Source organism: Haematobia irritans, chromosome 1, assembly GCF_050003625.1.
Source record: "Haematobia irritans isolate KBUSLIRL chromosome 1, ASM5000362v1, whole genome shotgun sequence".
Lineage (NCBI taxonomy): Eukaryota > Metazoa > Arthropoda > Insecta > Diptera > Muscidae > Haematobia > Haematobia irritans.
Window position 1 is genome coordinate 132138756 of NC_134397.1, and position 25051 is coordinate 132163806.

At 30.3% G+C, this 25051-nt stretch overlaps 9 non-coding genes and 2 pseudogenes across 9 annotated transcripts; all 11 read left to right on the forward strand.

Annotated features, from left to right (window-relative positions):
• Positions 1–3047: 3047 nt before the first annotated feature.
• On the forward strand, positions 3048–3166 carry LOC142222712 (5S ribosomal RNA). The gene has a single exon (XR_012718380.1). It is a non-coding gene; the product is annotated as a 5S ribosomal RNA (ribosomal RNA).
• A 433-nt stretch (positions 3167–3599) lies between these two features.
• Positions 3600–3718, forward strand: LOC142222713 (5S ribosomal RNA). The gene has a single exon (XR_012718381.1). It is a non-coding gene; the product is annotated as a 5S ribosomal RNA (ribosomal RNA).
• A 3112-nt stretch (positions 3719–6830) lies between these two features.
• LOC142222747 (5S ribosomal RNA) lies at positions 6831–6949 on the forward strand (annotated as a pseudogene).
• A 2620-nt stretch (positions 6950–9569) lies between these two features.
• On the forward strand, positions 9570–9688 carry LOC142222714 (5S ribosomal RNA). The gene has a single exon (XR_012718382.1). It is a non-coding gene; the product is annotated as a 5S ribosomal RNA (ribosomal RNA).
• A 3094-nt stretch (positions 9689–12782) lies between these two features.
• Positions 12783–12902, forward strand: LOC142222756 (5S ribosomal RNA; annotated as a pseudogene).
• Positions 12903–13335: 433 nt separating this feature from the next.
• Positions 13336–13454, forward strand: LOC142222706 (5S ribosomal RNA). Its single transcript, XR_012718374.1, has one exon. It is a non-coding gene; the product is annotated as a 5S ribosomal RNA (ribosomal RNA).
• A 3797-nt stretch (positions 13455–17251) lies between these two features.
• Positions 17252–17370, forward strand: LOC142222679 (5S ribosomal RNA). Its single transcript, XR_012718348.1, has one exon. It is a non-coding gene; the product is annotated as a 5S ribosomal RNA (ribosomal RNA).
• A 401-nt stretch (positions 17371–17771) lies between these two features.
• On the forward strand, positions 17772–17890 carry LOC142222715 (5S ribosomal RNA). The gene has a single exon (XR_012718383.1). It is a non-coding gene; the product is annotated as a 5S ribosomal RNA (ribosomal RNA).
• Positions 17891–20941: 3051 nt separating this feature from the next.
• On the forward strand, positions 20942–21060 carry LOC142222680 (5S ribosomal RNA). Its single transcript, XR_012718349.1, has one exon. It is a non-coding gene; the product is annotated as a 5S ribosomal RNA (ribosomal RNA).
• A 433-nt stretch (positions 21061–21493) lies between these two features.
• Positions 21494–21612, forward strand: LOC142222681 (5S ribosomal RNA). Its single transcript, XR_012718350.1, has one exon. It is a non-coding gene; the product is annotated as a 5S ribosomal RNA (ribosomal RNA).
• Positions 21613–24695: 3083 nt separating this feature from the next.
• On the forward strand, positions 24696–24814 carry LOC142222682 (5S ribosomal RNA). Its single transcript, XR_012718351.1, has one exon. It is a non-coding gene; the product is annotated as a 5S ribosomal RNA (ribosomal RNA).
• Positions 24815–25051: the final 237 nt, after the last annotated feature.

Consider the following 25051-nt stretch of genomic DNA (forward strand, 5'->3'; position numbering starts at 1 on the left):
TCCAATAAAAAAAAATGAAAAATCCATCCAGTAGGTACATTAGTGGAATCATATCCATGGACTAATGGGACATTTTTTAAATTATCCTCAGAACACATTTGAAATAAAAAATATTATAAAATTAGACATAATTTACATTTGCCAGTATACCATTTTGTATGTAAGGTGGGTATTAAGTTCGATTTTAGCCGGCAAAATCTCCATTTTTCACGATTACTTTTCTTTGATAATCCATTTTAAAGAATATAAACTTTATAAATAAACTTGCTTTGGGCTATTCTCCATCAAGTTTGCATCGAAGACGTATAATTGTATACTTTTCGTACTGATTTTTTTTATTTTACCGGCTAAGCTCGAACTTGGTACTCACCTTTAGCAATTGCTGTAACATAAAATATATAGATTCAAAAAAATGGTTTCATCTCCAACATGTGATCCGGATGTAGTGTAAATATAGATCATCCTATTACAACTCATGTTGTCGCATATTTTTCATGTAAATGAGTTTGACAAAAATATACTGTTCTTTAATCGGTGATTTGTTTGTTAGTCCTTTCGTTTTTTTTTTTATCAACATAAAGTGTTTCTGTTTTCACCACATCACAACATTCAATGCTCAGTTTCTAAATCTTTTCGAAATAAATGTATTTCATTAACAAACACCAACACAATTTTCAATAAAAACTACGTGCACAGAAAAAAAGTGTCTCGTAAATTTAAGAAGATTTTTACAATAATTTATTACAAGAATTTTCCGGAATTTTAGTTCATTTTTCGTATCTTCAACGAAAATTAACTACTCGAAAGGAAATTTTACAAATTCTAAGTAGCAATCGTTTAGTTCATGGCCTACAAAATACGATGGAAATTTACTTAAAAAACTTCTTAACTGGTAGTTAAAAATTCGTTTGTCATGCTATAAAATTCCTTGTGAAATGTAAAGTATTTTCTAAATAATAAGTGCAATTTACCATAAGATTTTTTTGTATGAGAAAATATTTTTTACGAAAAATGAACTTGAAAGTGGATAGCAATTTCTTACTGACAATTCCTATAGTTAATAATTGTTGGTAAAAAAATACCCAATGAAATATTTTTAGTTCACATGTAATTAAATTTATAGACATTTTCGTCAAAAATGGGTAGATATCATTTCATGAAGTTTTTGCTAATTTTAAGTTAAACGTTTCATCGTTCTTATACTGATATGCATTAAAGAGTATTGTTTTTAGAGTAAATTGTGGACAGATGAGATGAACTAATGCATAGTACAGAGATCTTTCTCGTCAAAGTGGAATATGTTTAATGTAAAGATGATGTTACTTGAAATTTTTTTGAGAGTGAGAGCATGCAATGCAATAATGAGAAATGGTAGCGAATGATGGGGATGTTGTGTATATCTGAGCGTGGGGTTGTTTTTGTTCTTTCAGTGGTTTCTGTGTGTGTGTTTATTATTCGCGAATGGTTTATTTGTCTGGATGAGGTGATGTTTTCAATGAAGGCACATGTGTTTTTGTTGTTGTAGGAATGTTTTGGTTTTGCTTTGTTTTGTTTGGCATGCTTCAGTTGTATAGTTGGCGTGGGCTGTTGCATCTTTTTAGCAAGTATGTAAAAAGGGAATATAAAGGTATGGAATATTTTGTTTTTTTGCGACATATATAGGTGTTTGTTTATTAAAACTTTGAAATGAAAGTTATTAATATTTTAGCGATGAGATGTACGATGGCGAAGTGATGATCGGTAGCTTAGAAAAAAGTTATTAAGAATGTTCAATATTTAGGAAAAAATGCTGAAATGGAAAGTATATTGAAATTGTTTTATCTAATTTAATTTTTATTATTCAATGTAAAAAAAAAAATATTCAATTTCAGAGTAACTCCAGATGAATTTGGAAAATTGTTTGTTACACCTCAGCGTATAGTTTAATGATAAATAGGTAAGAGTTCTTTTTTAATGTGGTTTTCTTCTAAAAAATAATATTCTTTATGTATATTATTATTTGCTAATTATTATTATTATTTTTTTAACCAGTTTCGTGTTTTTCTTTGTTGTAAAAAAATATTTAAGTTAAGAGCAACCCCAGATGGATTCGGGAAATTTTTTATATTTCTCCTCAGCGTATAATTTAATAGAGAAGTGGTAAGTTTTCTTTTAAAAATTGACTTTCTTCTCACTAGAATATTTACGTTTTAATGACCTCTTTATTGTCAAAATTACAGGTTTTTAATACCTTATTTTAGTATTACATTAATCAAATATTTTTGGAAACCAATTTAATATTTTTAATGTAAAAAACAAATATTTAATTTAAGAATAACAATTTGGAAACATTTTGATGAATTGGTAAACTTTCTTTAACATTCTATTAATCAGAATATTTTTTTATGCATATTATTTCTTTAATTAGATTTTTTGGAAACCAATTTAATGTTTTCTATTCAATGTAAAAAATAAATATTTAATTTCAGAGTATCCCCAAATGAATTTCGATAACTTTTTAACCTAACCGCCGATGCTTCCATAATCAATTTATTAAAGCAGCGCTTCGAACGCAACGCCGGCGGTCATTGTGCGATATCTATACGTTTGACATTTGGGAACACCGCGTGTTGTTGGCATCGTCCAACTTTTTTCTATTAATTTCTCGCTACTTCATATCCAATAAAGTCATCCATTTCTTGTACATATTTTGATAATAATTTCTCATACATTCGTTGTAAATAACAACAACAAATTACTATCATTTTCTGCCTTTTTGTAGTAAGCGAAACTATTTATGCACATTTTCGTAGAAAATGCTACCAATAATTCATATTGAATGAATTTTAATTTCCTTATGAAATTAAAAAAAAAAAAAGAAATTGGAAAAGTTTCTAATAGCTACTAACATAGTCACTATCGATTTATGACCTTAACGAACTGTTTCTAACATCAATTGCAATATTGAATTAAATAAACAAGAAATTTTTACTAAGCCATTCAAGTGTATTTGAAGCAAATGCATTTCGACGGTTGATGATATGTAGTCAAATAGTCAGTCTTCTTTCGCCAACGACCATACCACGCTGAGTACATCGGTTCTCGTCCGATCACCGAAATTAAGCAGCGTCGGGCGCGGTTAGTACTTAGATGGCGGACCGCTTGGGAACACCGCGTGTTGTTGGCATCGTCCAACTTTTTTCTATTAATTTCTAGCATTTGGTCGCTACTTCATATCCAATAAAGTCATTCATTTCTTGTACATATTTTGATAATAATTTCTCATACATTCGTTGTAAATAACAACAACAAATTACTATCCTTTTCTGCCTTTTTGTAGTAAGCGAAATTATTTATGCACATTTTCATAGAAAATGCTACCAATAATTCATATTGAATGAATTTTAATTTCCTTAAGAAATTTAAAAACAGAAATCGGAAAAGTTTCAATAGCTACTAACATAGTCACTATCGATTTATGACCTTAACGAACTGTTGCTAACATCAATCGCAATATTGAATTAAATAAACAAGAAATTCTTACTAAGCCATTCAAGTGCATTTGAAGCAAATGCATTTCGCCGATTGATGATATGCAGTCAAATAGTCAGTTTTCTTTCGCCAACGACCATACCACGCTGAGTACATCGGTTCTCGTCCGATCACCGAAATTAAGCAGCGTCGGGCGCGGTTAGTACTTAGATGGCGGACCGCTTGGGAACACCGCGTGTTGTTGGCATCATCCAACTTTTTTTCTATTAATTTCTAGTATTTGGTCGTATATCCAATAAAAAAAAATGAAAAATCCATCCAGTAGGTACATTAGTGGAATCATATCCATGGACTAATGGGACATTTTTTAAATTATCCTCAGAACACATTTGAAATAAAAAATATTATAAAATTAGACATAATTTACATTTGCCAGTATACCATTTTGTATGTAAGGTGGGTATTAAGTTCGATTTTAGCCGGCAAAATCTCCATTTTTCACGATTACTTTTCTTTGATAATCCATTTTAAAGAATATAAACTTTATAAATAAACTTGCTTTGGGCTATTCTCCATCAAGTTTGCATCGAAGACGTATAATTGTATACTTTTCGTACTGATTTTTTTTATTTTACCGGCTAAGCTCGAACTTGGTACTCACCTTTAGCAATTGCTGTAACATAAAATATATAGATTCAAAAAAATGGTTTCATCTCCAACATGTGATCCGGATGTAGTGTAAATATAGATCATCCTATTACAACTCATGTTGTCGCATATTTTTCATGTAAATGAGTTTGACAAAAATATACTGTTCTTTAATCGGTGATTTGTTTGTTAGTCCTTTCGTTTTTTTTTTTATCAACATAAAGTGTTTCTGTTTTCACCACATCACAACATTCAATGCTCAGTTTCTAAATCTTTTCGAAATAAATGTATTTCATTAACAAACACCAACACAATTTTCAATAAAAACTACGTGCACAGAAAAAAAGTGTCTCGTAAATTTAAGAAGATTTTTACAATAATTTATTACAAGAATTTTCCGGAATTTTAGTTCATTTTTCGTATCTTCAACGAAAATTAACTACTCGAAAGGAAATTTTACAAATTCTAAGTAGCAATCGTTTAGTTCATGGCCTACAACGTTTAGTTCATGGCCTACAAAATACGATGGAAATTTCCTTAAAAAACTTCTTAACTGGTAGTTAAAAATTCGTTTGTCATGCTATAAAATTCCTTGTGAAATGTAAAGTATTTTCTAAATAATAAGTGCAATTTACCATAAGATTTTTTTGTATGAGAAAATATTTTTTACGAAAAATGAACATGAAAGTGGATAGCAATTTCTTACTGACAATTCCTATAGTTAATAATTGTTGGTAAAAAAATACCCCATGAAATATTTTTAGTTCACATGTAATTAAATTTATAGACATTTTCGTCAAAAATGGGTAGATATCATTTCATGAAGTTTTTGCTAATTTTAAGTTAAACGTTTCATCGTTCTTATACTGATATGCATTTAAGAGTATTGTTTTTAGAGTAAATTGTGGACAGATGAGATGAACTAATGCATAGTACAGAGATCTTTCTCGTCAAAGTGGAATATGTTTAATGTAAAGATGATGTTACTTGAAATTTTTTTGAGAGTGAGAGCATGCAATGCAATAATGAGAAATGGTAGCGAATGATGGGGATGTTGTGTATATCTGAGCGTGGGGTTGTTTTTGTTCTTTCAGTGGTTTCTGTGTGTGTGTTTATTATTCGCGAATGGTTTATTTGTCTGGATGAGGTGATGTTTTCAATGAAGGCACATGTGTTTTTGTTGTTGTAGGAATGTTTTGGTTTTGCTTTGTTTTGTTTGGCATGCTTCAGTTGTATAGTTGGCGTGGGCTGTTGCATCTTTTTAGCAAGTATGTAAAAAGGGAATATAAAGGTATGGAATATTTTGTTTTTTTTTTGCGACATATATAGGTGTTTGTTTATTAAAACTTTGAAATGAAAGTTATTAATATTTTAGCGATGATGTACGATGGCGAAGTGATGATCGGTAGCTTAGAAAAAAGTTATTAAGAATGTTCAATATTTAGGAAAAAATGCTGAAATGGAAAGTATATTGAAATTGTTTTATCTAATTTAATTTTTATTATTCAATGTAAAAAAAAAAATATTCAATTTCAGAGTAACTCCAGATGAATTTGGAAAATTGTTTGTTACACCTCAGCGTATAGTTTAATGATAAATAGGTAAGAGTTCTTTTTTAATGTGGTTTTCTTTTACAAAATAATATTCTTTATGTATATTATTATTTGCTAATTATTATTATTATTTTTTTAACCAGTTTCGTGTTTTTCTTTGTTGTAAAAAAATATTTAAGTTAAGAGCAACCCCAGATGGATTCGGGAAATTTTTTATATTTCTCCTCAGCGTATAATTTAATAGAGAAGTGGTAAGTTTTCTTTTAAAAATTGACTTTCTTCTCACTAGAATATTTACGTTTTAATGACCTCTTTATTGTCAAAATTACAGGTTTTTAATACCTTATTTTAGTATTACATTAATCAAATATTTTTGGAAACCAATTTAATATTTTTAATGTAAAAAACAAATATTTAATTTAAGAATAACAATTTGGAAACATTTTGATGAATTGGTAAACTTTCTTTAACATTCTATTAATCAGAATATTTTTTTATGCATATTATTTCTTTAATTAGATTTTTTGGAAACCAATTTAATGTTTTCTATTCAATGTAAAAAATAAATATTTAATTTCAGAGTATCCCCAAATGAATTTCGATAACTTTTTAACCTAACCGCCGATGCTTCCATAATCAATTTATTAAAGCAGCGCTTCGAACGCAACGCCGGCGGTCATTGTGCGATATCTATACGTTTGACATTTGGGAACACCGCGTGTTGTTGGCATCGTCCAACTTTTTTCTATTAATTTCTCGCTACTTCATATCCAATAAAGTCATTCATTTCTTGTACATATTTTGATAATAATTTCTCATACATTCGTTGTAAATAACAACAACAAATTACTATCATTTTCTGCCTTTTTGTAGTAAGCGAAACTATTTATGTACATTTTCGTAGAAAATGCTACCAATAATTCATATTGAATGAATTTTAATTTCCTTATGAAATTAAAAAAAAAAAAAGAAATTGGAAAAGTTTCTAATAGCTACTACATAGTCACTATCGATTTATGACCTTAACGAACTGTTTCTAACATCAATTACAATATTGAATTGAATAAACAAGAAATTTTTACTAAGACATTCAAGTGTATTTGAAGCAAATGCATTTCGACGGTTGATGATATGTAGTCAAATAGTCAGTCTTCTTTCGCCACCGACCATACCACGCTGAGTACATCGGTTCTCGTCCGATCACCGAAATTAAGCAGCGTCGGGCGCGTTTAGTACTTAGATGGGGGACCGCTTGGGAACACCGCGTGTTGTTGGCATCGTCCAACTTTTTTCTATTAATTTCTAGCATTTGGTCGCTACTTCATATCCAATAAAGTCATTCATTTCTTGTACATAATAACAACAACAAATTACTATCCTTTTCTGCCTTTTTGTAGTAAGCGAAATTATTTATGCACATTTTCATAGAAAATGCTACCAATAATTCATATTGAATGAATTTTAATTTCCTTAAGAAATTTAAAAACAGAAATTGGAAAAGTTTCTAATAGCTACTAACATAGTCACTATCGATTTATGACCTTAACGAACTGTTGCTAACATCAATCGCAATATTGAATTAAATAAACAAGAAATTCTTACTAAGCCATTCAAGTGCATTTGAAGCAAATGCATTTCGACAGTGTTGCCAATTTGGTGCTTTTAGCACCAAATTTAGTGCTTTTTGATTTCTAAAAAGCACCAAATTGCCTTTTTGGTGCCTTTTCAAAAAAAGCACCAACTTGGTGCTTTCTGGCGTTTTCATTTAGTGCTTTTGGTGCTTTTTTTATTTTGAACAGTATTAAGTTTAATTGATACAAAAATTTTGATTAGACTTTCAAGAGCCGAAGAAACTCAAATTTATTGCCAAATATAGAATTTGATTGTTATGAAGTTGGTATTGATTATTTTTTAAAAAATATTGTAGGGTATTCTGTAGGAAAGTCGAGCGATGAGCGTCAAATTTTTGAATTTGGTAAAGATGTCATTAAAAACGTTTGTATTAAATTCACAAAAGCACGCACAACTGAAATAAGCAATAGACTCCTTCCATATATTAATATTTTGAAAGTAGAAAAACATAACATATCAAAATGAATTGGACGAAAGCATTAAAAGTGATCAAAGTGTATACTTGAATAGCGGTTCATAATGGTGAGTACTAAGTTCGAGTTTTGCCGCTAAAGTGAAAACTATATCAGTAAAAAAGGCATAAAATTATGCATATTTGCTGCAAATTTTATTATAACTTGATGGGGAATAGCCAAAAGCAAATTTTCACAAAGTTTGTATTCCTTAGAATGAATTATTAAAGAAAAGTCATTCTGAAACAAGTATATACGGCCGTAAGTTCGGCCAGGCCGAATCTTATGTACCCTCCACCATGGATTGCGTAGAAACTTCTACGAAAGACTGTCATCCACAATCGAATTACTTTGGTTGTGGTATCTTAAAACTTCTTGACATCGTTTCCTAAATTGTGAGTTAGTCCATATGTGGTATATATTAGACAAAAAAGTTATGTATAGTTAAGTCTACAAATAATTACGAATCGATATGGACTTTTTGTACGTAGAGAGTCAGAATTGAAATATGGGTGTCGCTTATATGGGGGCTATACACAATTATGAACTTGATATGGACCAATTTTTGTGTGATTGGGGATCGATTTATATGAGGGCCATATATAACTATAGACCGATATGGACCAAGTTAGGCATGGTTGTTAACGACCATATACTAGCACAATGTACCAAATTTCAACTCACTCGGATGAAATTTGCTCCTCCAAGAGGCTCCAAAACCAAATCTCGGGATCGGTTTATATGGGGCTATGTATGATTATGGACTGATATGGACCACTTTTGGCATGGTTGTTAAATATCATATACTACAACCACGTACCAAATTTCAAGCAGATCGGTCAAATTTGGGGATCGGTTTATAAGGGAGCTATATATAATTATGGACTGATAGGAACCAATTCCTGCATGGTTGTTGGATATCATATATCAACATCACGTACCAAATTTCAAGGGGCTCTGGAGGTCAAATCTGGGGATCGGTTTATATGGGGCCTATATAAAATTATGGACCGATATCGACCAATTTTTGCATGGGAGTTTGAGACCATATACTAACACCATGTACCAAGTTTCAGCCGGATCGGATGAAATTTGCTTCTCTTAGAGGCCTCTCAAGTCAAATCGGGGGATCGGTTTATATGGGGGCTATATATAATTATGGACCGATGTGGACCAATTTTTGCATGGTTGTTAGAGACCATGTACCAAATTTCAGCCGGATCGGATGAAATTTGCTTCTTTTAGAGGTCTCGCAAGCCAAATTTGGGGGTCTGTTTATATGGGGGCTATACGTAAAAGTGGACCGATGTGGCCCATTTGCAATACCATCCGACCTACATCAATAACAACTACTTGTGCCAAGTTTCAAGTCGTTGGCTTGTTTCGTTCGGAAGTTAGCGTGATTTCAACAGACGGACAGATCAGATCGACTCAGAATTTCACCACGACCCAGAATATATATACTTTATGGGGCCTTAGAGCAATATTTCGATGTGTTACAAACGGAATGACAAAGTTAATATACCCCCCATCCTATGGTGGAGGGTATAAAAATGACTATTTTAGCAGCTAAACTCGATCGTAATACCCACCTTAACTTCTTAAAATTCAATTCACAAAAGTTCTATAATACATCTTCGGAAGTTTGTTTTTTTTTTTTTTTTTTTTTTTTTAGTAGAGCATTTTCGATTGAGTGGTGGAAGGTGGTATGTTAGAATTTCTAATATATTTTTGGTGCTTTTTGGCCTTGGGGAGTTGGCAACACTGCATTTCGACGATTGATGATATGCAGTCAAATAGTCAGTCTTCTTTCGCCAACGACCATACCACGCTGAGTACATCGGTTCTCGTCCGATCACCGAAATTAAGCAGCGTCGGGCGCGGTTAGTACTTAGATGGCGGACCGCTTGGGAACACCGCGTGTTGTTGGCATCGTCCAACTTTTTTTCTATTAATTTCTAGTATTTGGTCGTATATCCAATAAAAAAAAATGAAAAATCCATCCAGTAGGTACATTAGTGGAATCATATCCATGGACTAATGGGACATTTTTTAAATTATCCTCAGAACACATTTGAAATAAAAAATATTATAAAATTAGACATAATTTACATTTGCCAGTATACCATTTTGTATGTAAGGTGGGTATTAAGTTCGATTTTAGCCGGCAAAATCTCCATTTTTCACGATTACTTTTTTTTGATAATCCATTTTAAAGAATATAAACTTTATAAATAAACTTGCTTTGGGCTATTCTCCATCAAGTTTGCATCGAAGACGTATAATTGTATACTTTTCGTACTGATTTTTTTTATTTTACCGGCTAAGCTCGAACTTGGTACTCACCTTTAGCAATTGCTGTAACATAAAATATATAGATTCAAAAAAATGGTTTCATCTCCAACATGTGATCCGGATGTAGTGTAAATATAGATCATCCTATTACAACTCATGTTGTCGCATATTTTTCATGTAAATGAGTTTGACAAAAATATACTGTTCTTTAATCGGTGATTTGTTTGTTAGTCCTTTCGTTTTTTTTTTTTTATCAACATAAAGTGTTTCTGTTTTCACCACATCACAACATTCAATGCTCAGTTTCTAAATCTTTTCGAAATAAATGTATTTCATTAACAAACACCAACACAATTTTCAATAAAAACTACGTGCACAGAAAAAAAGTGTCTCGTAAATTTAAGAAGATTTTTACAATAATTTATTACAAGAATTTTCCGGAATTTTAGTTCATTTTTCGTATCTTCAACGAAAATTAACTACTCGAAAGGAAATTTTACAAATTCTAAGTAGCAATCGTTTAGTTCATGGCCTACAAAATACGATGGAAATTTACTTAAAAAACTTCTTAACTGGTAGTTAAAAATTCGTTTGTCATGCTATAAAATTCCTTGTGAAATGTAAAGTATTTTCTAAATAATAAGTGCAATTTACCATAAGATTTTTTTGTATGAGAAAATATTTTTTACGAAAAATGAACTTGAAAGTGGATAGCAATTTCTTACTGACAATTCCTATAGTTAATAATTGTTGGTAAAAAAATACCCAATGAAATATTTTTAGTTCACATGTAATTAAATTTATAGACATTTTCGTCAAAAATGGGTAGATATCATTTCATGAAGTTTTTGCTAATTTTAAGTTAAACGTTTCATCGTTCTTATACTGATATGCATTAAAGAGTATTGTTTTTAGAGTAAATTGTGGACAGATGAGATGAACTAATGCATAGTACAGAGATCTTTCTCGTCAAAGTGGAATATGTTTAATGTAAAGATGATGTTACTTGAAATTTTTTTGAGAGTGAGAGCATGCAATGCAATAATGAGAAATGGTAGCGAATGATGGGGATGTTGTGTATATCTGAGCGTGGGGTTGTTTTTGTTCTTTCAGTGGTTTCTGTGTGTGTGTTTATTATTCGCGAATGGTTTATTTGTCTGGATGAGGTGATGTTTTCAATGAAGGCACATGTGTTTTTGTTGTTGTAGGAATGTTTTGGTTTTGCTTTGTTTTGTTTGGCATGCTTCAGTTGTATAGTTGGCGTGGGCTGTTGCATCTTTTTAGCAAGTATGTAAAAAGGGAATATAAAGGTATGGAATATTTTGTTTTTTTGCGACATATATAGGTGTTTGTTTATTAAAACTTTGAAATGAAAGTTATTAATATTTTAGCGATGAGATGTACGATGGCGAAGTGATGATCGGTAGCTTAGAAAAAAGTTATTAAGAATGTTCAATATTTAGGAAAAAATGCTGAAATGGAAAGTATATTGAAATTGTTTTATCTAATTTAATTTTTATTATTCAATGTAAAAAAAAAAATATTCAATTTCAGAGTAACTCCAGATGAATTTGGAAAATTGTTTGTTACACCTCAGCGTATAGTTTAATGATAAATAGGTAAGAGTTCTTTTTTAATGTGGTTTTCTTCTAAAAAATAATATTCTTTATGTATATTATTATTTGCTAATTATTATTATTATTTTTTTAACCAGTTTCGTGTTTTTCTTTGTTGTAAAAAAATATTTAAGTTAAGAGCAACCCCAGATGGATTCGGGAAATTTTTTATATTTCTCCTCAGCGTATAATTTAATAGAGAAGTGGTAAGTTTTCTTTTAAAAATTGACTTTCTTCTCACTAGAATATTTACGTTTTAATGACCTCTTTATTGTCAAAATTACAGGTTTTTAATACCTTATTTTAGTATTACATTAATCAAATATTTTTGGAAACCAATTTAATATTTTTAATGTAAAAAACAAATATTTAATTTAAGAATAACAATTTGGAAACATTTTGATGAATTGGTAAACTTTCTTTAACATTCTATTAATCAGAATATTTTTTTATGCATATTATTTCTTTAATTAGATTTTTTGGAAACCAATTTAATGTTTTCTATTCAATGTAAAAAATAAATATTTAATTTCAGAGTATCCCCAAATGAATTTCGATAACTTTTTAACCTAACCGCCGATGCTTCCATAATCAATTTATTAAAGCAGCGCTTCGAACGCAACGCCGGCGGTCATTGTGCGATATCTATACGTTTGACATTTGGGAACACCGCGTGTTGTTGGCATCGTCCAACTTTTTTCTATTAATTTCTCGCTACTTCATATCCAATAAAGTCATCCATTTCTTGTACATATTTTGATAATAATTTCTCATACATTCGTTGTAAATAACAACAACAAATTACTATCATTTTCTGCCTTTTTGTAGTAAGCGAAACTATTTATGCACATTTTCGTAGAAAATGCTACCAATAATTCATATTGAATGAATTTTAATTTCCTTATGAAATTAAAAAAAAAAAAAAGAAATTGGAAAAGTTTCTAATAGCTACTAACATAGTCACTATCGATTTATGACCTTAACGAACTGTTTCTAACATCAATTGCAATATTGAATTAAATAAACAAGAAATTTTTACTAAGCCATTCAAGTGTATTTGAAGCAAATGCATTTCGACGGTTGATGATATGTAGTCAAATAGTCAGTCTTCTTTCGCCAACGACCATACCACGCTGAGTACATCGGTTCTCGTCCGATCACCGAAATTAAGCAGCGTCGGGCGCGGTTAGTACTTAGATGGAAGGACCGCTTGGGAACACCGCGTGTTGTTGGCATCGTCCAACTTTTTTCTATTAATTTCTAGCATTTGGTCGCTACTTCATATCCAATAAAGTCATTCATTTCTTGTACATATTTTGATAATAATTTCTCATACATTCGTTGTAAATAACAACAACAAATTACTATCCTTTTCTGCCTTTTTGTAGTAAGCGAAATTATTTATGCACATTTTCATAGAAAATGCTACCAATAATTCATATTGAATGAATTTTAATTTCCTTAAGAAATTTAAAAACAGAAATCGGAAAAGTTTCAATAGCTACTAACATAGTCACTATCGATTTATGACCTTAACGAACTGTTGCTAACATCAATCGCAATATTGAATTAAATAAACAAGAAATTCTTACTAAGCCATTCAAGTGCATTTGAAGCAAATGCATTTCGACGATTGATGATATGCAGTCAAATAGTCAGTTTTCTTTCGCCAACGACCATACCACGCTGAGTACATCGGTTCTCGTCCGATCACCGAAATTAAGCAGCGTCGGGCGCGGTTAGTACTTAGATGGTGGACCGCTTGGGAACACCGCGTGTTGTTGGCATCATCCAACTTTTTTTCTATTAATTTCTAGTATTTGGTCGTATATCCAATAAAAAAAAATGAAAAATCCATCCAGTAGGTACATTAGTGGAATCATATCCATGGACTAATGGGACATTTTTTAAATTATCCTCAGAACACATTTGAAATAAAAAATATTATAAAATTAGACATAATTTACATTTGCCAGTATACCATTTTGTATGTAAGGTGGGTATTAAGTTCGATTTTAGCCGGCAAAATCTCCATTTTTCACGATTACTTTTCTTTGATAATCCATTTTAAAGAATATAAACTTTATAAATAAACTTGCTTTGGGCTATTCTCCATCAAGTTTGCATCGAAGACGTATAATTGTATACTTTTCGTACTGATTTTTTTTATTTTACCGGCTAAGCTCGAACTTGGTACTCACCTTTAGCAATTGCTGTAACATAAAATATATAGATTCAAAAAAATGGTTTCATCTCCAACATGTGATCCGGATGTAGTGTAAATATAGATCATCCTATTACAACTCATGTTGTCGCATATTTTTCATGTAAATGAGTTTGACAAAAATATACTGTTCTTTAATCGGTGATTTGTTTGTTAGTCCTTTCGTTTTTTTTTTATCAACATAAAGTGTTTCTGTTTTCACCACATCACAACATTCAATGCTCAGTTTCTAAATCTTTTCGAAATAAATGTATTTCATTAACAAACACCAACACAATTTTCAATAAAAACTACGTGCACAGAAAAAAAGTGTCTCGTAAATTTAAGAAGATTTTTACAATAATTTATTACAAGAATTTTCCGGAATTTTAGTTCATTTTTCGTATCTTCAACGAAAATTAACTACTCGAAAGGAAATTTTACAAATTCTAAGTAGCAATCGTTTAGTTCATGGCCTACAACGTTTAGTTCATGGCCTACAAAATACGATGGAAATTTCCTTAAAAAACTTCTTAACTGGTAGTTAAAAATTCGTTTGTCATGCTATAAAATTCCTTGTGAAATGTAAAGTATTTTCTAAATAATAAGTGCAATTTACCATAAGATTTTTTTGTATGAGAAAATATTTTTTACGAAAAATGAACATGAAAGTGGATAGCAATTTCTTACTGACAATTCCTATAGTTAATAATTGTTGGTAAAAAAATACCCCATGAAATATTTTTAGTTCACATGTAATTAAATTTATAGACATTTTCGTCAAAAATGGGTAGATATCATTTCATGAAGTTTTTGCTAATTTTAAGTTAAACGTTTCATCGTTCTTATACTGATATGCATTTAAGAGTATTGTTTTTAGAGTAAATTGTGGACAGATGAGATGAACTAATGCATAGTACAGAGATCTTTCTCGTCAAAGTGGAATATGTTTAATGTAAAGATGATGTTACTTGAAATTTTTTTGAGAGTGAGAGCATGCAATGCAATAATGAGAAATGGTAGCGAATGATGGGGATGTTGTGTATATCTGAGCGTGGGGTTGTTTTTGTTCTTTCAGTGGTTTCTGTGTGTGTGTTTATTATTCGCGAATGGTTTATTTGTCTGGATGAGGTGATGTTTTCAATGAAGGCACATGTGTTTTTGTTGTTGTAGGAATGTTTTGGTTTTGCTTTGTTTTGTTTGGCATGCTTCAGTTGTATAGTTGGCGTGGGCTGTTGCATCTTTTTAGCAAGTATGTAAAAAGGGAATATAAAGGTATGGAATATTTTGTTTTTTTTTTGCGACATATATAGGTGTTTGTTTATTAAAACTTTGAAATGAAAGTTATTAATATTTTAGCGATGATGTACGATGGCGAAGTGATGATCGGTAGCTTAGAAAAAAGTTATTAAGAATGTTCAATATTTAGGAAAAAATGCTGAAATGGAAAGTATATTGAAATTGTTTTATCTAATTTAATTTTTATTATTCAATGTAAAAAAAAAAATATTCAATTTCAGAGTAACTCCAGATGAATTTGGAAAATTGTTTGTTACACCTCAGCGTATAGTTTAATGATAAATAGGTAAGAGTTCTTTTTTAATGTGGTTTTCTTTTACAAAATAATATTCTTTATGTATATTATAGAGGTCTGCATCGAATAACTTTTCACTACATGTATGCAATTCGCTGTCGAATATAGTACATACACTATCTTTCTCTCAGAGCGCAAGTAGTGAAGTGAAGAGAACACTTGCTTGTCAAATACCACCAAGTACTTATCCGAAAAAATATGTGTTCCGAAAAAAAGGAACAATAAAAATGCAAGTACTTGAGAAGAAGTACAACATGGATTCCCTTCACTTCACGTGGTACCACAAGTATTTCTCAGTTATGTGCGAAGCAAAACTTTCCATTATTATTAATCATAGATATGTATGTATGTCACATATTTCATATATTTATGTATGTCACACACTTAACTTAACGTTTGCCGTTCTTTATAACAAACCGAAAACATTTATTATGGAGAGTAACTGTTTTTATGTATTTCTGAAACTGCACGTGGTACATGGAGTACTCTATGAAGTTTTGTTCTAGCAACATACTCGACGTGATCACTCTGAGTACACTTCAATAAGAGAGAAAGAGGAATATGTGTTTGTTGGTAGCGAAGACATCAGAGTAGCAACAAGAAGTTACTCGTGGCTTTTGGTGTTCATCAAAATGTGTACCAATTGTTTTTCGAATCTCTCAAATAGATGTACTCATGTAGCAAGTACACGTGTACTCTGCATTTACAAATGGAATTGTGCAGACCTCTAGTATATTATTATTTGCTAATTATTATTATTATTTTTTTAACCAGTTTCGTGTTTTTCTTTGTTGTAAAAAAATATTTAAGTTAAGAGCAACCCCAGATGGATTCGGGAAATTTTTTATATTTCTCCTCAGCGTATAATTTAATAGAGAAGTGGTAAGTTTTCTTTTAAAAATTGACTTTCTTCTCACTAGAATATTTACGTTTTAATGACCTCTTTATTGTCAAAATTACAGGTTTTTAATACCTTATTTTAGTATTACATTAATCAAATATTTTTGGAAACCAATTTAATATTTTTAATGTAAAAAACAAATATTTAATTTAAGAATAACAATTTGGAAACATTTTGATGAATTGGTAAACTTTCTTTAACATTCTATTAATCAGAATATTTTTTTATGCATATTATTTCTTTAATTAGATTTTTTGGAAACCAATTTAATGTTTTCTATTCAATGTAAAAAATAAATATTTAATTTCAGAGTATCCCCAAATGAATTTCGATAACTTTTTAACCTAACCGCCGATGCTTCCATAATCAATTTATTAAAGCAGCGCTTCGAACGCAACGCCGGCGGTCATTGTGCGATATCTATACGTTTGACATTTGGGAACACCGCGTGCTGTTGGCATCGTCCAACTTTTTTCTATTAATTTCTCGCTACTTCATATCCAATAAAGTCATTCATTTCTTGTACATATTTTGATAATAATTTCTCATACATTCGTTGTAAATAACAACAACAAATTACTATCATTTTCTGCCTTTTTGTAGTAAGCGAAACTATTTATGTACATTTTCGTAGAAAATGCTACCAATAATTCATATTGAATGAATTTTAATTTCCTTATGAAATTAAAAAAAAAAAGAAATTGGAAAAGTTTCTAATAGCTACCACATAGTCACTATCGATTTATGACCTTAACGAACTGTTTCTAACATCAATTGCAATATTGAATTGAATAAACAAGAAATTTTTACTAAGACATTCAAGTGTATTTGAAGCAAATGCATTTCGACGGTTGATGATATGTAGTCAAATAGTCAGTCTTCTTTCGCCAACGACCATACCACGCTGAGTACATCGGTTCTCGTCCGATCACCGAAATTAAGCAGCGTCGGGCGCGGTTAGTACTTAGATGGAGGACCGCTTGGGAACACCGCGTGTTGTTGGCATCGTCCAACTTTTTTCTATTAATTTCTAGCATTTGGTCGCTACTTCATATCCAATAAAGTCATTCATTTCTTGTACATAATAACAACAACAAATTACTATCCTTTTCTGCCTTTTTGTAGTAAGCGAAATTATTTATGCACATTTTCATAGAAAATGCTACCAATAATTCATATTGAATGAATTTTAATTTCCTTAAGAAATTTAAAAACAGAAATTGGAAAAGTTTCTAATAGCTACTAACATAGTCACTATCGATTTATGACCTTAACGAACTGTTGCTAACATCAATCGCAATATTGAATTAAATAAACAAGAAATTCTTACTAAGCCATTCAAGTGCATTTGAAGCAAATGCATTTCGACGATTGATGATATGCAGTCAAATAGTCAGTCTTCTTTCGCCAACGACCATACCACGCTGAGTACATCGGTTCTCGTCCGATCACCGAAATTAAGCAGCGTCGGGCGCGGTTAGTACTTAGATGGCGGACCGCTTGGGAACACCGCGTGTTGTTGGCATCGTCCAACTTTTTTTCTATTAATTTCTAGTATTTGGTCGTATATCCAATAAAAAAAATGAAAAATCCATCCAGTAGGTACATTAGTGGAATCATATCCATGGACTAATGGGACATTTTTTAAATTATCCTCAGAACACATTTGAAATAAAAAATATTATAAAATTAGACATAATTTACATTTGCCAGTATACCATTTTGTATGTAAGGTGGGTATTAAGTTCGATTTTAGCCGGCAAAATCTCCATTTTTCACGATTACTTTTCTTTGATAATCCATTTTAAAGAATATAAACTTTATAAATAAACTTGCTTTGGGCTATTCTCCATCAAGTTTGCATCGAAGACGTATAATTGTATACTTTTCGTACTGATTTTTTTTTATTTTACCGGCTAAGCTCGAACTTGGTACTCACCTTTAGCAATTGCTGTAACATAAAATATATAGATTAAAAAAAATGGTTTCATCTCCAACATGTGATCCGGATGTAGTGTAAATATAGATCATCCTATTACAACTCATGTTGTCGCATATTTTTCATGTAAATGAGTTTGACAAAAATATACTGTTCTTTAATCGGTGATTTGTTTGTTAGTCCTTTCGTTTTTTTTTTATCAACATAAAGTGTTTCTGTTTTCACCACATCACAACATTCAATGCTCAGTTTCTAAATCTTTTCGAAATAAATGTATTTCATTAACAAACACCAACACAATTTTCAATAAAAACTACGTGCACAGAAAAAAAGTGTCTCGTAAATTTAAGAAGATTTTTACAATAATTTATTACAAGAATTTTCCGGAATTTTAGTTCATTTTTCGTATCTTCAACGAAAATTAACTACTCGAAAGGAAATTTTACAAATTCTAAGTAGCAATCGTTTAGTTCATGGCCTACAAAATACGATGGAAATTTACTTAAAAAACTTCTTAACTGGTAGTTAAAAATTCGTTTGTCATGCTATAAAATTCCTTGTGAAATGTAAAGTATTTTCTAAATAATAAGTGCAATTTACCATAAGATTTTTTTGTATGAGAAAATATTTTTTACGAAAAATGAACTTGAAAGTTAATAATTGTTGGTAAAAAAATACCCAATGAAATATTTTTAGTTCACATGTAATTAAATTTATAGACATTTTCGTCAAAAATGGGTAGATATCATTTCATGAAGTTTTTGCTAATTTTAAGTTAAACGTTTCATCGTTCTTATACTGATATGCATTAAAGAGTATTGTTTTTAGAGTAAATTGTGGACAGATGAGATGAACTAATGCATAGTACAGAGATCTTTCTCGTCAAAGTGGAATATGTTTAATGTAAAGATGATGTTACTTGAAATTTTTTTGAGAGTGAGAGCATGCAATGCAATAATGAGAAATGGTAGCGAATGATGGGGATGTTGTGTATATCTGAGCGTGGGGTTGTTTTTGTTCTTTCAGTGGTTTCTGTGTGTGTGTTTATTATTCGCGAATGGTTTATTTGTCTGGATGAGGTGATGTTTTCAATGAAGGCACATGTGTTTTTGTTGTTGTAGGAATGTTTTGGTTTTGCTTTGTTTTGTTTGGCATGCTTCAGTTGTATAGTTGGCGTGGGCTGTTGCATCTTTTTAGCAAGTATGTAAAAAGGGAATATAAAGGTATGGAATATTTTGTTTTTTTGCGACATATATAGGTGTTTGTTTATTAAAACTTTGAAATGAAAGTTATTAATATTTTAGCGATGAGATGTACGATGGCGAAGTGATGATCGGTAGCTTAGAAAAAAGTTATTAAGAATGTTCAATATTTAGGAAAAAATGCTGAAATGGAAAGTATATTGAAATTGTTTTATCTAATTTAATTTTTATTATTCAATGTAAAAAAAAAAATATTCAATTTCAGAGTAACTCCAGATGAATTTGGAAAATTGTTTGTTACACCTCAGCGTATAGTTTAATGATAAATAGGTAAGAGTTCTTTTTTTAATGTGGTTTTCTTCTAAAAAATAATATTCTTTATGTATATTATTATTTGCTAATTATTATTATTAATTTTTTAACCAGTTTCGTGTTTTTCTTTGTTGTAAAAAAATATTTAAGTTAAGAGCAACCCCAGATGGATTCGGGAAATTTTTTATATTTCTCCTCAGCGTATAATTTAATAGAGAAGTGGTAAGTTTTCTTTTAAAAATTGACTTTCTTCTCACTAGAATATTTACGTTTTAATGACCTCTTTATTGTCAAAATTACAGGTTTTTAATACCTTATTTTAGTATTACATTAATCAAATATTTTTGGAAACCAATTTAATATTTTTAATGTAAAAAACAAATATTTAATTTAAGAATAACAATTTGGAAACATTTTGATGAATTGGTAAACTTTCTTTAACATTCTATTAATCAGAATATTTTTTTATGCATATTATTTCTTTAATTAGATTTTTTGGAAACCAATTTAATGTTTTCTATTTAATGTAAAAAGTAAATATTTAATTTCAGAGTATCCCCAAATGAATTTCGATAACTTTTTAACCTAACCGCCGATGCTTCCATAATCAATTTATTAAAGCAGCGCTTCGAACGCAACGCCGGCGGTCATTGTGCGATATCTATACGTTTGACATTTGGGAACACCGCGTGTTGTTGGCATCGTCCAACTTTTTTCTATTAATTTCTCGCTACTTCATATCCAATAAAGTCATTCATTTCTTGTACATATTTTGATAATAATTTCTCATACATTCGTTGTAAATAACAACAACAAATTACTATCATTTTCTGCCTTTTTGTAGTAAGCGAAACTATGCACATTTTCGTAGAAAATGCTACCAATAATTCATATTGAATGAATTTTAATTTCCTTATGAAATTAAAAAAAAAAGAAATTGGAAAAGTTTCTAATAGCTACTAACATAGTCACTATCGATTTATGACCTTAACGAACTGTTTCTAACATCAATTGCAATATTGAATTGAATAAACAAGAAATTTTTACTAAGACATTCAAGTGTATTTGAAGCAAATGCATTTCGATGGTTGATGATATGTAGTCAAATAGTCAGTCTTCTTTCGCCAACGACCATACCACGCTGAGTACATCGGTTCTCGTCCGATCACCGAAATTAAGCAGCGTCGGGCGCGGTTAGTACTTAGATGGAGGACCGCTTGGGAACACCGCGTGTTGTTGGCATCGTCCAACTTTTTTCTATTAATTTCTAGCATTTGGTCGCTACTTCATATCCAATAAAGTCATTCATTTCTTGTACATATTTTGATAATAATTTCTCATACATTCGTTGTAAATAACAACAACAAATTACTATCCTTTTCTGCCTTTTTGTAGTAAGCGAAATTATTTATGCACATTTTCATAGAAAATGCTACCAATAATTCATATTGAATGAATTTTAATTTCCTTAAGAAATTTAAAAACAGAAATCGGAAAAGTTTCAATAGCTACTAACATAGTCACTATCGATTTATGACCTTAACGAACTGTTGCTAACATCAATCGCAATATTGAATTAAATAAACAAGAAATTCTTACTAAGCCATTCAAGTGCATTTGAAGCAAATGCATTTCGACGATTGATGATATGCAGTCAAATAGTCAGTTTTCTTTCGCCAACGACCATACCACGCTGAGTACATCGGTTCTCGTCCGATCACCGAAATTAAGCAGCGTCGGGCGCGGTTAGTACTTAGATGGAGGACCGCTTGGGAACACCGCGTGTTGTTGGCATCATCCAACTTTTTTTCTATTAATTTCTAGTATTTGGTCGTATATCCAATAAAAAAAAATGAAAAATCCATCCAGTAGGTACATTAGTGGAATCATATCCATGGACTAATGGGACATTTTTTAAATTATCCTCAGAACACATTTGAAATAAAAAATATTATAAAATTAGACATAATTTACATTTGCCAGTATACCATTTTGTATGTAAGGTGGGTATTAAGTTCGATTTTAGCCGGCAAAATCTCCATTTTTCACGATTACTTTTCTTTGATAATCCATTTTAAAGAATATAAACTTTATAAATAAACTTGCTTTGGGCTATTCTCCATCAAGTTTGCATCGAAGACGTATAATTGTATACTTTTCGTACTGATTTTTTTTATTTTACCGGCTAAGCTCGAACTTGGTACTCACCTTTAGCAATTGCTGTAACATAAAATATATAGATTCAAAAAAATGGTTTCATCTCCAACATGTGATCCGGATGTAGTGTAAATATAGATCATCCTATTACAACTCATGTTGTCGCATATTTTTCATGTAAATGAGTTTGACAAAAATATACTGTTCTTTAATCGGTGATTTGTTTGTTAGTCGTTTCGTTTTTTTTTATCAACATAAAGTGTTTCTGTTTTCACCACATCACAACATTCAATGCTCAGTTTCTAAATCTTTTCGAAATAAATGTATTTCATTAACAAACACCAACACAATTTTCAATAAAAACTACGTGCACAGAAAAAAAGTGTCTCGTAAATTTAAGAAGATTTTTACAATAATTTATTACAAGAATTTTCCGGAATTTTAGTTCATTTTTCGTATCTTCAACGAAAATTAACTACTCGAAAGGAAATTTTACAAATTCTAAGTAGCAATCGTTTAGTTCATGGCCTACAAAATACGATGGAAATTTACTTAAAAAACTTCTTAACTGGTAGTTAAAAATTCGTTTGTCATGCTATAAAATTCCTTGTGAAATGTAAAGTATTTTCTAAATAATAAGTGCAATTTACCATAAGATTTTTTTGTATGAGAAAATATTTTTTACGAAAAATGAACTTGAAAGTGGATAGCAATTTCTTACTGACAATTCCTATAGTTAATAATTGTTGGTAAAAAAAATACCCAATGAAATATTTTTAGTTCACATGTAATTAAATTTATAGACATTTTCGTCAAAAATGGGTAGATATCATTTCATGAAGTTTTTGCTAATTTTAAGTTAAACGTTTCATCGTTCTTATACTGATATGCATTAAAGAGTATTGTTTTTAGAGTAAATTGTGGACAGATGAGATGAACTAATGCATAGTACAGAGATCTTTCTCGTCAAAGTGGAATATGTTTAATGTAAAGATGATGTTACTTGAAATTTTTTTGAGAGTGAGAGCATGCAATGCAATAATGAGAAATGGTAGCGAATGATGGGGATGTTGTGTATATCTGAGCGTGGGGTTGTTTTTGTTCTTTCAGTGGTTTCTGTGTGTGTGTTTATTATTCGCGAATGGTTTATTTGTCTGGATGAGGTGATGTTTTCAATGAAGGCACATGTGTTTTTGTTGTTGTAGGAATGTTTTGGTTTTGCTTTGTTTTGTTTGGCATGCTTCAGTTGTATAGTTGGCGTGGGCTGTTGCATCTTTTTAGCAAGTATGTAAAAAGGGAATATAAAGGTATGGAATATTTTGTTTTTTTGCGACATATATAGGTGTTTGTTTATTAAAACTTTGAAATGAAAGTTATTAATATTTTAGCGATGAGATGTACGATGGCGAAGTGATGATCGGTAGCTTAGAAAAAAGTTATTAAGAATGTTCAATATTTAGGAAAAAATGCTGAAATGGAAAGTATATTGAATTTGTTTTATCTAATTTAATTTTTATTATTCAATGTAAAAAAAAATATTCAATTTCAGAGTAACTCCAGATGAATTTGGAAAATTGTTTGTTACACCTCAGCGTATAGTTTAATGATAAATAGGTAAGAGTTCTTTTTTAATGTGGTTTTCTTTTAAAAAATAATATTCTTTATGTATATTATTATTTGCTAATTATTATTATTATTTTTTTAACCAGTTTCGTGTTTTTCTTTGTTGTAAAAAAATATTTAAGTTAAGAGCAACCCCAGATGGATTCGGGAAATTTTTTATATTTCTCCTCAGCGTATAATTTAATAGAGAAGTGGTAAGTTTTCTTTTAAAAATTGACTTTCTTCTCACTAGAATATTTACGTTTTAATGACCTCTTTATTGTCAAAATTACAGGTTTTTAATACCTTATTTTAGTATTACATTAATCAAATATTTTTGGAAACCAATTTAATATTTTTAATGTAAAAAACAAATATTTAATTTAAGAATAACAATTTGGAAACATTTTGATGAATTGGTAAACTTTCTTTAACATTCTATTAATCAGAATATTTTTTTATGCATATTATTTCTTTAATTAGATTTTTTGGAAACCAATTTAATGTTTTCTATTTAATGTAAAAAGTAAATATTTAATTTCAGAGTATCCCCAAATGAATTTCGATAACTTTTTAACCTAACCGCCGATGCTTCCATAATCAATTTATTAAAGCAGCGCTTCGAACGCAACGCCGGCGGTCATTGTGCGATATCTATACGTTTGACATTTGGGAACACCGCGTGTTGTTGGCATCGTCCAACTTTTTTCTATTAATTTCTCGCTACTTCATATCCAATAAAGTCATTCATTTCTTGTACATATTTTGATAATAATTTCTCATACATTCGTTGTAAATAACAACAACAAATTACTATCATTTTCTGCCTTTTTGTAGTAAGCGAAACTATGCACATTTTCGTAGAAAATGCTACCAATAATTCATATTGAATGAATTTTAATTTCCTTATGAAATTAAAAAAAAAAAAGAAATTGGAAAAGTTTCTAATAGCTACTAACATAGTCACTATCGATTTATGACCTTAACGAACTGTTTCTAACATCAATTGCAATATTGAATTGAATAAACAAGAAATTTTTACTAAGACATTCAAGTGTATTTGAAGCAAATGCATTTCGATGGTTGATGATATGTAGTCAAATAGTCAGTCTTCTTTCGCCAACGACCATACCACGCTGAGTACATCGGTTCTCGTCCGATCACCGAAATTAAGCAGCGTCGGGCGCGGTTAGTACTTAGATGGAGGACCGCTTGGGAACACCGCGTGTTGTTGGCATCGTCCAACTTTTTTCTATTAATTTCTAGCATTTGGTCGCTACTTCATATCCAATAAAGTCATTCATTTCTTGTACATATTTTGATAATAATTTCTCATACATTCGTTGTAAATAACAACAACAAATTACTATCCTTTTCTGCCTTTTTGTAGTAAGCGAAATTATTTATGCACATTTTCATAGAAAATGCTACCAATAATTCATATTGAATGAATTTTAATTTCCTTAAGAAATTT